A 15,336-nucleotide genomic window follows, 5' to 3' on the forward strand; every position below is an offset into this window, starting at 1 on the left:
ATATTCAATCTTCTAAACTGTAAGGCTTACTTTTAATGTATGTTTGATTTCAATATCATGATCCCCACGAGGTTCAATTTTGACAATGTACTGTTGTGGGTACTTGTGATTTTAACTGTGCCTCAAATCTGGTTATCTTGAATACTCTCATTCTGATGTCACTAAACAACAGTCGTCAAGTAAATTGATGAATTCTCTTCATGTTATCACAAACTTAAGAAGTAATAAATCATTTTGACGACAATATCTGAGGTATGTGCCTTTTCTGAATGAGGTGCCCATTTTTTGATCTGGAGGGATCTAATTGGACAGAGTGGTATAAATCGCTTGGTAATTCATTCCAGGGTGACACAGTGAACCTTGTTTTCAGTGAAGGCTATTTCTAGAATATACTTTTCTCTAATTATGAAGCGATCTTTCAGGATGATTTCACAGATATTAATAGTGCTTCTGATACCGAGGAAATCCTGAATTTCGATTCTGATGAGGAGAATAAACTGTTATACTTGATAAAAATGGGGTACTCAAAGACTGAGGCTTCGATAGCCATGAAGAGATGTGGTACGGATTCATCAATTGCAGAGTTGACAGATTTTATATGTGATGCTCAAATGGCTAAGGCTGCTAGCACACTTCTTCCGGTAGAAGATAGGAAGCCATTATGCAATGACCCCAATTACAAGAAAAGATGAAACTCGGGATATGATTTTTGAAAAAGGAAAAAGCAGATGAAGCTTGAAAAGAAGCTTCTTAATGAAGACGATCATACAGTTCATCTTCCAAATCCAATGATTGGTTTTGGGAGTTCGTACCGAACCACTTCAGATAACTCAAAGAACACTTCCAGAAGATGCTATTGGACCTCCTTATCTCTACTACGAGAATGTGGCACTTGCTCCAATTGGTGTTTGGACTGAAATGTCATGATACTTAAACGATGTAGAGCCAGAATTTGTAGATTCGAAGTATTTTTGTGCTGATGTACGGAAAAGGGGCTATATTCATAATCTGCCAATTGAGAACAAATTTCCTCTTATTCTGCTTCCTACATGCATCATACATGATGTTTTTCCATTGATAAAGAAATGGTGGCCTTCCTGGGATCCAAGAATAAAGTTGAACTGTTTACAAACATGAACATGAAGTGCCAAATTGACAAAAAGGATCTATAAGGCTCTTGAAGCTTATGACGATGAGCCACCTTCGAATGTCCAGAAGTATGTTCTTGATGAGTGCCGAAAATGGAACCTGGTATGGGTTGGAAGGAATAAAGTTGTTCCACTTGAGGTGGAAATGCTTCTAGGTTTCCCTACAAATCATACACGAGGAGGAGGATCTACTAGAGATATGTTCTCCGGTGGTATCAATGTCCTGTCTCTTTTCTCTGGGATCAGTGATGCAGAGGTTGCCATCTACTGTTTTTGTATACCGGAAGAAATAAACATCATTGGGATGAACCAGAAGATTTTTGTTGGTGCATTTTCTTGCAATGGTCGCTATAGTGATTGTTTCTTCTGTTGCTCCAAGATATATCACACTCTCGTATGAAAGGTCTATAAGTGTATATTCTGTTCCAATGTCTTATTTTGTGCCTATAAGTTCTCAATTTCAAGTTCAATAATAATCTTCTGAAGGATATAATAGATATAATCATGACAAGGAAAATGATCTACATGAAAGACGCAGCAATAATACATCAAGATCTGAACCAGTATCACGGTATAATCAGAGTGTAGATAGGGGACTTGTTCATTCCCATAATACACCTTAATGGGACTTACAACTCTATGATGTAATATTTTAGAGAACATGGATTGATGGCTGGGGAAAATAATTTGTCTGGTAATGCTTATCGCCCTCAACATGAGATAAATGATAATCTTTCTTGATGGATTACTAATGATGTCACAGGAGAGCGTCACAAGTTCAATTCTCCAAATTTTCTAGACTCTCAGACCCCTTGCCTTCAATAATGTGAAATATTTCATCATTTTTGGCCTTGCTCATTCTTTTTCTTCAATTGAGGTAGAATAGGCATCAACTTGCTTCAAATACCTTCCTCATTTGAGACTGTCCTATTTGAAAATATTTTCCCCTTTCTTTATTGAAGAATGATAGAATTTTGTAAAGTATTGCCTTTTACAGGTTCACAATAAAATCAAATCATAAACAATGAGTTTAATGAATATCAAATAAATCAACTACACTTTTAAATCATTCAAAATTCTTAGTCCTATGACAAGTGTCAAAATTATTGGCTGATTGAAGGTGTAGGTTGATTCTGGTAAAGTAAGGTCTCTCAGGTTAGTCCAACATATATGTTTCTTTGGGCTTTCATTAACTTGAAGAAATGATTGTTATGCTCATCTTGTAGAGATACTTCTTGTTTCCAGACTCTCAGGAATGTCTTTGGGATGAGTAGTGCTTCATCAAGAACTTAAAATAATCTCTTATGTCGTTATTGCACCATTCAATATTCGAACCGCCTTTTCAGGTTTTCAACTCGAATTCTTCTTTGGTTTCAAGATGTTATTTAAAAATTTACATCTTGAACCCCCTTTCATCATTTTTCATATCATGCATTAAAGATTTAAAAAAGCAATTTTTGCAAATAAAAATCAATCTTGAGAGGCAGAATGAATTCTGAAGATAATCTCTTTTAATTAGATGCCTTCAATCTTGCTTTGCTTGACTTGGATCTACTTTGCTGGGGATTTTTCCATAAGATTCATTCATTTCCAATATTTCTTGTGCTTCTTGTTGAATATGAATCTTTTGAACTAATTGTACTTGATCAACCTTGTAACTTGAGGCTCTATGAGTCGCCTATCTTGGTTCAATTTTTTTTCTTTCTTTTTCTTCTTTAAGTATAATATTTCTTGACAAAATCTGAGTTTATTTGATTTCTCAGAACTTTCCCATCCATTTCTTCCAAAATCAATGCTCCTCCGGAAAAGGTCTTTTTTACAACATATGACCCTTCCCAATTAGGCATCCATTTCCCATGGAAATCTTTATGTATAGGAAAGATCCTTTTAAACACTAGATCGCCCTCTTGGAACTCTCTCGGATGTACTTTCTTGTTGTGATCTTTCATCATCCGTTTCTGATGCATCTACCCATGGTAAACAACTTTCAATCTCTTCTCATCAATAAGGTTTAAGTGATCAAATCAAACTTGGATCCCTTCAACCTCCTCCAATTTTACCTCCCACAAGATACAAAGTGGTGGGATCTCAACTTAAATCGGTAAAACTTAAACAATAAGGTATTGCCCCAGTGATGTTCAAACAATATTTTGATATGCATATAAGGCAAAAGGTAGCTTCTCGTGCCAATCCTTGTAAGTTTCAGTGGTCTTTGTAATGATCCTCTTAACGTTCTTATTTTCTCCTTTAACTGCCCCATTCATCTTTGGGTGATATGTCAATGAGTTAGCATGCTTAAACTGTGCGCAAAGTTCAGTCGTCTCATACATAGAAGTCTTAGAAAAAGAGGTATCTCCAGGGGATGAATATTCAAGATTAACTTTCATTTACATGAAAACAATATAATTAATGCATGATATATTTATTTAAATCAATCCGTTTTTTCTTCTTTGAGTATGCCCCAATCACTCGAAATTATCTTCAATAAATTGGTCCTTAATGCCTCATCTCGTCTATTCTTGCAGGAAGATTCACGGATAATTGAAAGTTTGGTTCTTTTGAGGTCTTTTGGTTTATGATGGTTTTGTATATGGAAGGAAAAATGTGTGACTTTTGAAGTCGTGTATGTGGTGGAAGGTATTATCATAAACCAATCAACTCTACCCAAGAAGGTAAACATCTAGAGTTGGTGTCTCAAAAACAGGTAGAGACATTTCTTCAGAATCTCAGATGAATGTAGTGTTAGGATTTGGTTTTGGTAAGGGTCAGGTAATTGGCGTTGGATGGGATATAGAAAGATATAATTTTATCACTTGCCAAAGATCTATAACTCTTGAAAAATTAAAAGAATATTTAATCTACTTGATACTCAAAAATTTCGAGTTTAAAATTTGATTCCTTTCTCATAACCATAAAAGCAACAAAAATTTATTTATTGTACAAAAGGTGGAGAAAGGAACCAAAAACAAGATCAAACAAGATGCTGAAAATAGAAAGGTACTATAGTGGTAGATAACAACTTCCACTTATTTATTTATCATGCCTCATCATTCCTTGAATGTTGGGTATGTAACTGGTCCAGGATTTTCATCTTTATTTATCCCCATCTTTTGATCATTTCTTGCGTCAAGACTCACTTTTCAATAAGCATCTCTATTTCCTTTAACAGTTGCCTACAATTGCTCATAGAATACCCAAATATTCCCAAATAGAAATCACAAACACTATCTTGATCACAACTATGAGCAGAAGGGTTTGGTGGCATTTTCATAGGTCTTGGTGTGATGTATTGACCCTTAATCAAATGAGGGTACAAGTCTAAAATGGATGTTTGGAACACTTCTAAAGTTTTTCTTGATCGCATGAATTTCTTTGGTCGATCTGAACAAATACTTGCTCTTTTTCTTTTGCAGTGGCGGGTATTCTGGATGCGGCATTCAATCACATCCTCTGCTTTCGCTTTTTGATCCGTCGGGTTTTGGATGTGACTTTCGATTTTCCTTCGTTGATTACATTTTCAATTAATTCTCCACTTGTCACCAAATTCTCGAATTCCTTCGTCAGATTTGCCTGCATTAACTCGAAGAAAGAAGCGGGAAGGGAATCACGAAACATACATGATATCTTTTTTTCTAACATGGAGGTTGAACTTGTGTTGCCACTCCTCTCCATCTTAAGGCATATTCCTTAAACACTTCAGTGGCTTTCATCTTTACTCCTCGAAGATTCATACGTGTTGGAGCTAAGCCTTTAACATATCGATATTGTCCCAAAAATATATTAGCTAAATCAACCCATCTCTTAATCTGCTCTTGGGTCAACTGATTATACCAGACTACTGCTGGTCCAATAAGGCTATCATGGAAGGAGTGAATTAACAGATCATTGGAACTTAAATATTCTTCCATTTTTCGGCAAAACATTCTAGGTGGATTAGAGGACAACTGGTGCCGTCATATTTCTCAAAACCAGGCATTTTGAATTCATGGGGAATAACCAAATCTGGAACCAAGATGAGCTCTCTTTCTTCTAATTCTTTGTGGGAGGCATTAATATCTTTCATATTTCTAATTGCTTCATCCATATTTTTGAATATATCCTCATATTATGAATAATTAATGAGGTTATTCTTTGAGTTCGAGTGGGATGCCCCGGGGTTTGTTATCATTCTCGACTTATTAATCTGATAGCCTTGTTGCTCTTTATCAGTTATCTCTTCTTTGTCAGATGACACCCTCTGAATAATTTGATTTAATCCATCTGGTTCTGAATTCGATGCTTCTTTCCTGGTATCCTGAGGTAACCCTGTCAATTATTCTGGCCACTGATCTTGTAGTCTTTCATAAGATTGCTCCATTGTTTTCATGATGATGGTACAATAATATAAATGAATGATCTTGGTTTTACTGTTACAGAAACCTTTCATGAATTATTTACATGTTTTTATAATTAATGTATATAACAATACTTAAATAAATAATGTAATGTAAATGCGAAAATGCATAAATGCAAAAATAAGAATGCAAATTGTGCAATGCAAAAATGTAAACATAAAAGTAATACAAAATGAAAATGCAAAGATATAAAATGCAAATGCATGTATGAAAAGGTGTTACTCAAGAGTAATCATCTTAGAACATATTTCATTGAACACAAAAGTTTCCGTGTATCAAACAAAACTTTTACATATAGGGATATCTTTCACTCCTAATTTCTCTATTTCTCTTAAAAGCCAAATTAACTTCCACTCATTCTCAGGTGTGGAGTTATCCATCTGCTTTAATTCTCTCGCGAAACCAACTAAGTTCACCAGCTTATGAGCCACATTGCTTGCTTGAGCAACAACTTCCTTCTTCATTTTCTGTGTCAACTCTTGGAATTGTAAACAATGTTGTTCACTTTTTCTTATGAGAGACTCTTTGTGTTCAAGAAGTTCTCGTACAAGATCTCCATAATCATCTAATTTTTTTTTCAATGTTTTGTTTTTAGCTCTAGTGGCTTTTAATTCGGTATCGATCTCATGCTGATGGATCTGATATGATGCTTCCATGTTGGTCATAACACTATTCAACCTTTGATTTTTGACTTGACATATTTTCAATTCACTGACAGATGTATTGCGTTTTCTTTTGCAACTCATAAATCATGAGAAATTTCTTGGCTCGTCCTTCATTTATGTTGCAGTTCTTTTTCAGTTTGGTGACCCCTGTTATCCACTCTTCTAGGGTATTTCCTATGCCATCATTTTGAAATGTTTGACTGACCTTCTGAAAATCTTCATGCATGGTTTCTATTTTGGTGCTCAATTTATCATTTTCAATCTTTAAATGACGTATTTGAGCCTTAGACCTCAACAAATCTTCTTCTTTCTGGGTGCCCCTACTGATGCTCTTACCTTTAACCATTTTTGGTATTAATCTAGCATGACCTTCAGTTAACAAACTAGATTGATCATTTATCCTAAACTCTAAGATTCCATGATCCAAAAGACATTGGACTTGATGTTTGAAGGCAAGACAATTCTCAATGGTATGTCATTGAGCTCCGGCATGATATTCACAATAAGCGTTGATGTCATACCACTTCAGATACGGAGGTTGGAACGATTTTATGTAGTAGGGAGCCACTTCTCGTGCTTCAAGTAGCTTCTCATAGAACTCTTTATATGATATAGGGATAATATCAAAATGAGAACCGAATTTTATCTTGGATTGAACCTAAGTTTTAGACGTCGGGATCAAGCTAAACTTCAACAATTTCATATTATATGATTTCTTCTCATCTTTGGGAACTTTTATAGTTGTCACCATTTCTTTAGTATCTCCAGACAATTTGTGAATATGAATGATGATTGTCTGTAATTTCTCAAATGGTTAGGATCAGAAGTCCCTTGCATATATGAGATTGTAGGGTTATGTTCATTGAGCTCTCTCTCCTTTTGTGCAGGAGTCTCTTTTTCTTTGGCCAAAACAGATATTCTACCCATCATCTTGGACATCTTCTCTCTTATTTCTCGTATCTCCTTTTTCTCTTTAATGGGCATACGATCTTTGGGTGCATAACTCTCCTCTATACTCGGAGTTCCCTTATGATGCCATTCCATGGTTGCGTCATATTTTGTTCGATCATAAAACTTTTTGTCCATTTATGATTTCTTTCCAATTTGATGGACAGTCTTTCAAGTCAACACTTTTTGGTTATGCTATGATCAAGCAATGCAAGCAAAAGAAATCAATATAAACAAATTAGAGAAAAAATAAAAAAAATAAAAATGAGAAAGGAAAAAATAAATTGGTTAGTACCAAGAAAAGATCCTAGGTATAAATCCTAGCCTCATGTTTTCTAGTTCCATGCTTTGTTTGGAAAAATTAACCTAACTGCATGTTTTCTAGTTCGCATGCATTTACTCAGGAAAAAATAAATAATTAAAAGCTAGAGTTTATTTCTCCTTTGTGTATACCTACAAACAGAGGTTCGATCTTGTCTTAGATCGGGTGAATTTCTAAGGTTTATTATATGCAGGGTTTTGGTTCTAGGAGTAAAGGTACTCGAACTGTCCTTGTTAGTGCCCCCTTGGGCTACCAAACCCTCAATCCTAGTTCATTACAGACTTAAACGGACTGAGTTTAATTCGAGGGGATACATTTCTCTATGCCTAACATGGAGAATAAATTCTCACGAAGACATAGAACATATGAACCCCGAAAGTTACTTACTAGGTCTGACACGGAGAATAAATTCTCACGAAGACGTCGCTTTCACTCCCACTTAAAAGGGACAAGCTTGATTATAAAGCTTATGTTATGCAATGCAAGTGTTGTGTGTGAGGAGAAATATTCAAACCTTTGACAAACAAATAAATAATGAAATTTAATACATGAAAATAAAATAAAGATATTAATAAAAAAGAATATATAAAATATTATGAAAATAATAAGTATATATATAAAAAATTTGAAAGGAAAGAATTATAAATTAAACATATGAATTTTTAATTTCTAATTGATAGAGACAATTTATGATTAATTTCAAAGCTTGACCAGGTCCCCAGCGGAGTCGCCAAGCTGTCGTAACCGGTTTTCGCCCGGGTACGAATTTTTTACTTGGCGGGAAAATAATGTGAATAAAAATAAGGATTTTGATTTAAAAAATGTTTAGGGAGTCGCCATCGGCCTTTTCGGTTAGGTAGGTCAAATACCTAAAAATTATCTTTTAAAAGAGTTTTTAAGAAAACATCAGTTAAAAGATAATCTGGTCTGCGTTTTAACAAAAAAATCGTTCTTTTTAATAATAAAAAGGGATTCGTGGTTGATTACGTTTGAGGAAGGATTATCACCCCCACAACGCCCAAAATTGGTACTCATTAAGTATAAACTGTCTTATTATTGTAAATTTTAAAAATTCAAAAATATATTTAGTTCATAATCATGTTATTTCAAATTTATTAATATGATTTTAAGAATATCTATTAATTTATATATATATATAAATAAGATATTTATTTATTTAGAAATATCAGAAAATGACTTCTAGGTGCTTTAAGACAACTCTTTTCTTAATATAAAAAAATAAATAAATATTAATAAAACATTTATCTAAAAATAATTAAAATATATATAATTTATAAAAGTAAAATATTTATTTATTTAATGATATCAAAAATGGACATCTAGTTGCTTTAAGACTGCCCTTTCTTAATATTAAAAAATAAATATTAAAACATGATTAAAATAATTTAAAAGTAATTTATAAAATTAAATTTATAAATAGGATTTTAATATAAAACAAATAAAATAAATAAATATTATTTATTATATATATATTTATATGACTATATAATAATAACAATAATAATTAAATATATAAACATATAAAATTAAAATATAGATAAACAATAACTAAAATAAATAAAATTAAAAAGTAATAAAACTTGTAAAAATAAATGAAAGTAGTGATTAAATTATAACATATAAAACTTAAATACCCTAATTAGTAATTAATCATTTAAAATTATAGGGGCTAAACATGCTATTTTACCTTATTATTAATTTAGCGACTAAAATAAACATAATTAAAACAATATAATTTAAATGTAAAATATTAAAATTCAAGGACCTAATTTAAATTTAATCTTAATTAATTATTTTGGGGTTAAAATAAAATTTATTAAAATTACCAGGGGCTAAATAAAGTATTTACTATAATTATGTAAGTATACTAATAATGACTAAATTATAAATTAAATAAAATTATAAGACCGAATTGAAATGATTAAAAGTTAATTTCAGTGACTAAATTGTAAAGTGAATAAACTTGGAGTACTACGGACGAGGTGTACCCCTGTTGTAAATTACATAGATACCCTCCCCAAAATGGCATCGTTTGGGGAGGGGTTTAAATGCCCTTTTAACCGGCCCTTTAGGGTCATATAACATCCTCTCTTCATTCTCTCTAGAAATCACCGACCGACCACCAGCCGGCGGTCAAGTTCCGACGCCGATCGTCGTCGCCAGCCACTACCCATGGTGGCCGAACATTACAAATATACTCAAAATAAAGCCCTGAACCTCCCCAGGCCGAATCAGGCCTTAGTTTTTATTAAAACACTCCTAATCAGAGTAGATCTACAATAATACCTTTAGTATTTCGAAGGTTTTGGAGGCGTGGAGAAGGTCCGGTGGATGTGTGGCTTCCTCGGTGGTAAGTCTTCTTCTCTCTTTTCTCTTTGCTTTTGATTTGCTGTTGTGGGTATTGTTTGTTTGGAAGTTGATGTCTCCGTTCTTCATCTCTGTTCTTCCTCCGTCGCTCTCTGGTCTTCTCTTTTCGCAGGTATGGTGGCCTTATTTATAGGCCACCACAAGGCTGCCGTCGGACCGGTTAAAGGAATGGAGTTCGGTGAGTCACCATAGCTATGGTGGTGACTCACCATAGAGCTCGACGTGGGCGACTATTATCGTGGCATCAGACCTTCTGGAGGCTTCGGTTGGTAGCATCGTGGCACTGGTGTGTTGACAATGAGCGGCGGCTGGGATCTACTGGAAGTAGCGACGGCTGGGAACTAGGGTTTGAAAACCCTAGCTGAAACTCCAAATAGCTTTGGGCTTTTCGGGCCTGGTTTGTAAATGGGTCGGGTTTATTGTAAAATGGGCCTCAAGGATCTGGGCCTTGTAATTATTTATTAAATAATATATATATATGTATATAATAATGATAAAAATAATAATAATTAAAAATAATTTTAATGAAAGTGAAATTAGTGTCTACAAATATAAAAAAAAGTAATAAATACGAAGGATAGAAGGAAAATGAATAAAATAGAGGGAAATGTATTTTATATGAATAAAAAAAGATGTTATTTTGGTGTAAAGTTGACTTTTCCAAAATAATGTCGTTTTTGTTGTCATGTGTTATAACATCATAAATTATTTGACAGCAGAGTAGTCAAAATAGAAATAATGTAAAATTTTAAAGGTTAAATAAAAAACTATGCAATCTTAGTGATCAAAATAAGAATGAGAAAAAAAGAGTGGTGAAATTTGTAATTTACCTCTTTTTAAAATTACCTCCAAAAAGGGGAACTTTTTCATGAAGCAAACCCTTCAACTGTCGTTGGTAATGGTAGGTAGAAATTAGGAGATCCACAACCCACACTTAACGACGCTAGACTGTTAAAAGCTTTAAATATTGGCAATTTTCTCAATAAATCACCGGTGATCGGTATATTTATCGATCTAACACCGGTCAGATTATATTTTTCGATCTAACACCCGTAGCAGTAAAATGCGCCCCCTGAACCATGCTATACGCTGATTTGGCACCACGTGGGTATAGCGCGCCCCCTGCCCCGCGATATACGGTGATCTGCCGCCACGTAGGTATAGTGCACCCCCTGATCCGCTCTATACCTGGGTATCTGATACGTGGGGTATAGCGCGGTACAGGGGGTACGCTATACCCCTAAATACACGTCCCCATCCTCCTATAAATACCCCCATCCTCAATCACTTTTATCACACCAAATTCTCTCAAATACTCTATCTTTTTAAGGTATATTTTATAATATTTTTACTATTATGTATTTACTTTATTTAATATTTTACTAATATAATTCTTTTGCAGATATATAATGGAAGGCAGTCTACTTCGCTCGGATGGAAATCATATATCTCTACACTTTGCTGATACGATAACATTTTAACGTTTTAATTTAATTTAAATTATTAGTAATATTTAGTTGATTTATTTAATGCATGATTATTAGATTAAGAATTAAATATCTCGACACTTTGCTGATACGATACATTTTAACGTTTTAATTTAATTTAAATTATTAGTTGATTTATTTAATGCATGATTATTAGATTAAGAATTAAATATCTCGACACTTTGCTGATACGGTAACATTTTAATGTTTTAATTTAATTTAAATTATTAGTAATAATTAGTTGATTTATTTAATGCATGATTATTAGAGTAAGAATTAATTTTTGTAATTATTTATTTTTAGGAGAAGGACCGTGTATTAGATCTTTTTATTAGGAATCTTAAGTTAGTGATACCCAGCCGTGTCTTGCCGTATTTAGTAGAGGCTGGATTCGGTTATATAGGTAGATATCAGGGTCATTGTAAGATAGAGCCATACCTGATTTCTGCCTTAGTAGAGCGGTGGGGCCGGAGACCCACACATTCTATCTTCCGTTCGGAGAGTGCACGATCACGCTTGAGGATGTTTCTATGCACCTGGGGCTTCCAGTGGATGGAGATGTGATATCGGGGATAGCTTCCGGTTCTAGGACTACTTTGTGTCGGGATAGTCTAGGACGTGTCCCGAAAAATTTTATCGGAGGTAGGATACCGTTAAATTGGTTAGATGCCAATTTTCAGGAGTTGAGCGCATACGCCTCTGAGGATGAGGTTAAGATGTATGCACGCGCATGCATACTACAGTTGATAGGATGGTTGCTGATGCCGGACAAATCGCGCAACCTAGTTCACTGCATGTGGTTACGACATCTTAGCGACTTTCGTCTCGCCGGATCATTCAGTTGGGGCTCGGCAGTTTTGGCTTTGTTGTACAGGGAGATGTGTGGAGCCACTGACTACAAACGTAATGCTATCTTCAGATGTCTCCTGCTGCTGCAGTCTTGGGCATGGTATCGATTGCCCTTTTTATGTCCTGTTGTGAAGAACCCATTCGTATTTCCACTATTTCTGAGGTAATTATAAAACTGATTTTATATATTAATAATTTTATACAGCGTATAATAATTGTTTTTCCTTGAATAGGTGGTCTACTGATAGGAAAAATCATCAGGAGCTACCTGATGATTTAGAAAAAATTAGGGTGCTAATCGATCAAAAGGCTGGCACACAGGTATGAATTTTAATGTATAAAAATCGATTTTAGATTATAGTTATATAATTAGATTATTATTTTGATAAAAATTATATATTATTTGTTTTAGTTTGAATGGGTGCCATATTCTACTGATGATGTGAGGGCGGTGATCCCACCTGAGTTGAGGGGTCCATCAGATGTTTGGATGGCGATGGTCTCTCTGATCTGTTATGCGACCGTCGAGTGGCACTCCACTGATCACGTGCTCCGGCAATTTGGTTGTTTTCAACCAATTCCTGAAGTACCTCGCAATATGGACGAGTTGCATAGCTTATATAGACGCGGCAAGATAGATACAGATTGGCTGGTGAGGCATCATGAGTGGGTCGTGTTGTGGGAGGATCGACATCGGCGCCTTCCACGTAGAGAGCCCATTTTTACTGACTTCTTGATGTATGCTGAGGATTATTATGAGTGGTTCAACAGTGACGGGAAACCGTTTCTACTTCCCGAGGATGCACGAGGGCAGACCTTACCACGACGCCGACAGAGACGTTCACCGACACAACACCATCGTCCCCCGACTCGTGGACGGAGAGAAGGTGCTTCCGGTTCATCCTCAGCTGCACCAGCAGGACCTTCACAGTAGCCACCGCAACCATATATGATGCCGCAACCATATATGATGCCACCATCGTCTTTCTATTACCAGATGCCACCGCCGCCGCCTTCACCTAGTTTTATGACCCCGCCACCGCCACCGTCACAGATGACCCCTCCTGGAGGCTATTATGGGTCTATGTTTAAAAATCCGACTTGGGGTTCATATGCTGGATATTTGGCGGGTTCAGCCTCATCACCCATGGCCGCAGCACAGACACATCCTGTACAGTTTTCACACTCAGCGATGCCTGGGTTTTCCTAGTTTTCCTAGTTTTCACAGGTCGGTGGGATAGTCAGTCATACACCTCCAGGGTCCTTATTCTATGAAGGTGCTTCATCGTCATCAGCTCCTCATCAACCTAATGTACCTGCTCAAGACAACGACGACGACGATGATGACAGCGAGGAGTCAGAACCAGTGATACGAAGAAATCCTCCTCGAGATCGACAGCCACCGCCCTGCGGAACACATTCGCGATGCAGACATCGATAGATTTTTTTTATTATATTTGTATTTATTTTATTTTGTTTAATTGTAATTTTTTATTATTTCTCATTTAATGCTTACTTTATTTTGTTAAATTTGTTGGATTTTTTTAATATATTTCAGTTAATTTTGTTTATTACCATTTAATATTAGTTATTGTAATTTGGTTATCATTTACCATTTAATTATTATTGTAAGTTTGTTGTATTTAAATACCAAATTGTTATTAGTTTGATAAAATTTAATGATTGTGTTCGTTTTTTAATCTTCATCAGCTATTATCGAATGGCATTAACTTGAAGTAAATGAAAATTAAAATACAAGAATTATTATTTGATAAACAAATACATCATTTCCTCATCAATTGTTACTTGATGACAACAGATGTGGACATGTTTTTCTAGTGTGTCATGGGTTTCTACAATGGCTACATCTTCTGTCTTGTCTAGATCTTTCTCGAATATCCATATCGCAATGAATTCGATTGGATTTTGGACGACCACGCTCCCTCAATAAACTCAGATTTGGTACAATCGGAAGCTAATCTTGAACCTCATCAGGGTCTTTGTCATTACCTATGGGGGAAAACTCAAATTCGTATACCTTAAAAACTTCAGATAGTAGGTATACGGGATCCACAAAATGGTTATAGTCTTGACGTATATGCGAGCAAGATGCTATCACATGAGAGTATGGATACTTCAGAGCTTGAAAAAACCCGTAGTCGCACGTTCTGTCCCTTAGATTTACTCTTAACGACATAGCTTCAATCCCTTGAAGAGGTCGTGGTAACTCTGTGACACGAAACATTTCATGCCTTCTTGAGAAGCTTGTTACAGATATTCCATTTGATGTAGCAATTTTTTTCTATAGATCTGCAACTAATCTAGGGTGATAGACATGACCGCCTTGCATCCAGGTTTGAGCTTGTCCCCCGAGCTTTGCAAAAAGCGCCCTCAAACAAAAATATGTAGTTTTTACCAAAGCCGCTACAGGTAAGTGACGTGCACCCTTTAAGGTAAAATTGATTGCCTCAGCCAAGTTGGTCGTCATGTGTTCATATCGATATCCACCATCATATGCGTTCGTCCATATTTCTTTATCGATGAGGCTGATGTAATCGTATCCTTCCTCGTTCTTCGCCCACAAATCTTGAAGCATTGATTCAAACGTTTGAGGAAGTAGTTCGTAACCTGATCAAAAAATGTATAACCTACTAACTTGCTTTCTTTGCAAAATTAAAATGATCAATTAATTGACGCTCATCATTCTTCTTGTACCTTCCATGATAGTTCGCAGCAATGTGTCAGAGACAATACCTATGTTGGACAAATGGTGGTTGCCATATTGGACCCAAAGACTCCATTCCTACTTTGATCCTAGCTCCGCGATCTGAAATGACACAGATTTTTTCCCTCATGATAACATGTGCACGTAAATTTCGGAGGAAAAAAACCCAAGAATCTGTATCTTCTCCTTCGACAAGAGCAAAAGCAACTGGAAGAATGTTGCGATTGCCATCTTGGACAACTGGCAATAATAAAAATTGCTTGTATTTTCCATACAAGAAAGTCCCGTCGATCTGGACCACAGGCCTACAGTATTTGACAGCATTAACGCACTGTGGGTAACTCCAAAAAACCCGGTAGAATTGGCATCGATCACGAAGAACTCGATCATTATGGTATACATAGGAGGTT

This window comes from Hibiscus syriacus, unplaced genomic scaffold (assembly GCF_006381635.1).
Source record: "Hibiscus syriacus cultivar Baekdansim isolate YM2019G1 unplaced genomic scaffold, ASM638163v2 tig00110777_pilon, whole genome shotgun sequence".
Taxonomy (NCBI): Eukaryota; Viridiplantae; Streptophyta; class Magnoliopsida; order Malvales; family Malvaceae; genus Hibiscus; species Hibiscus syriacus.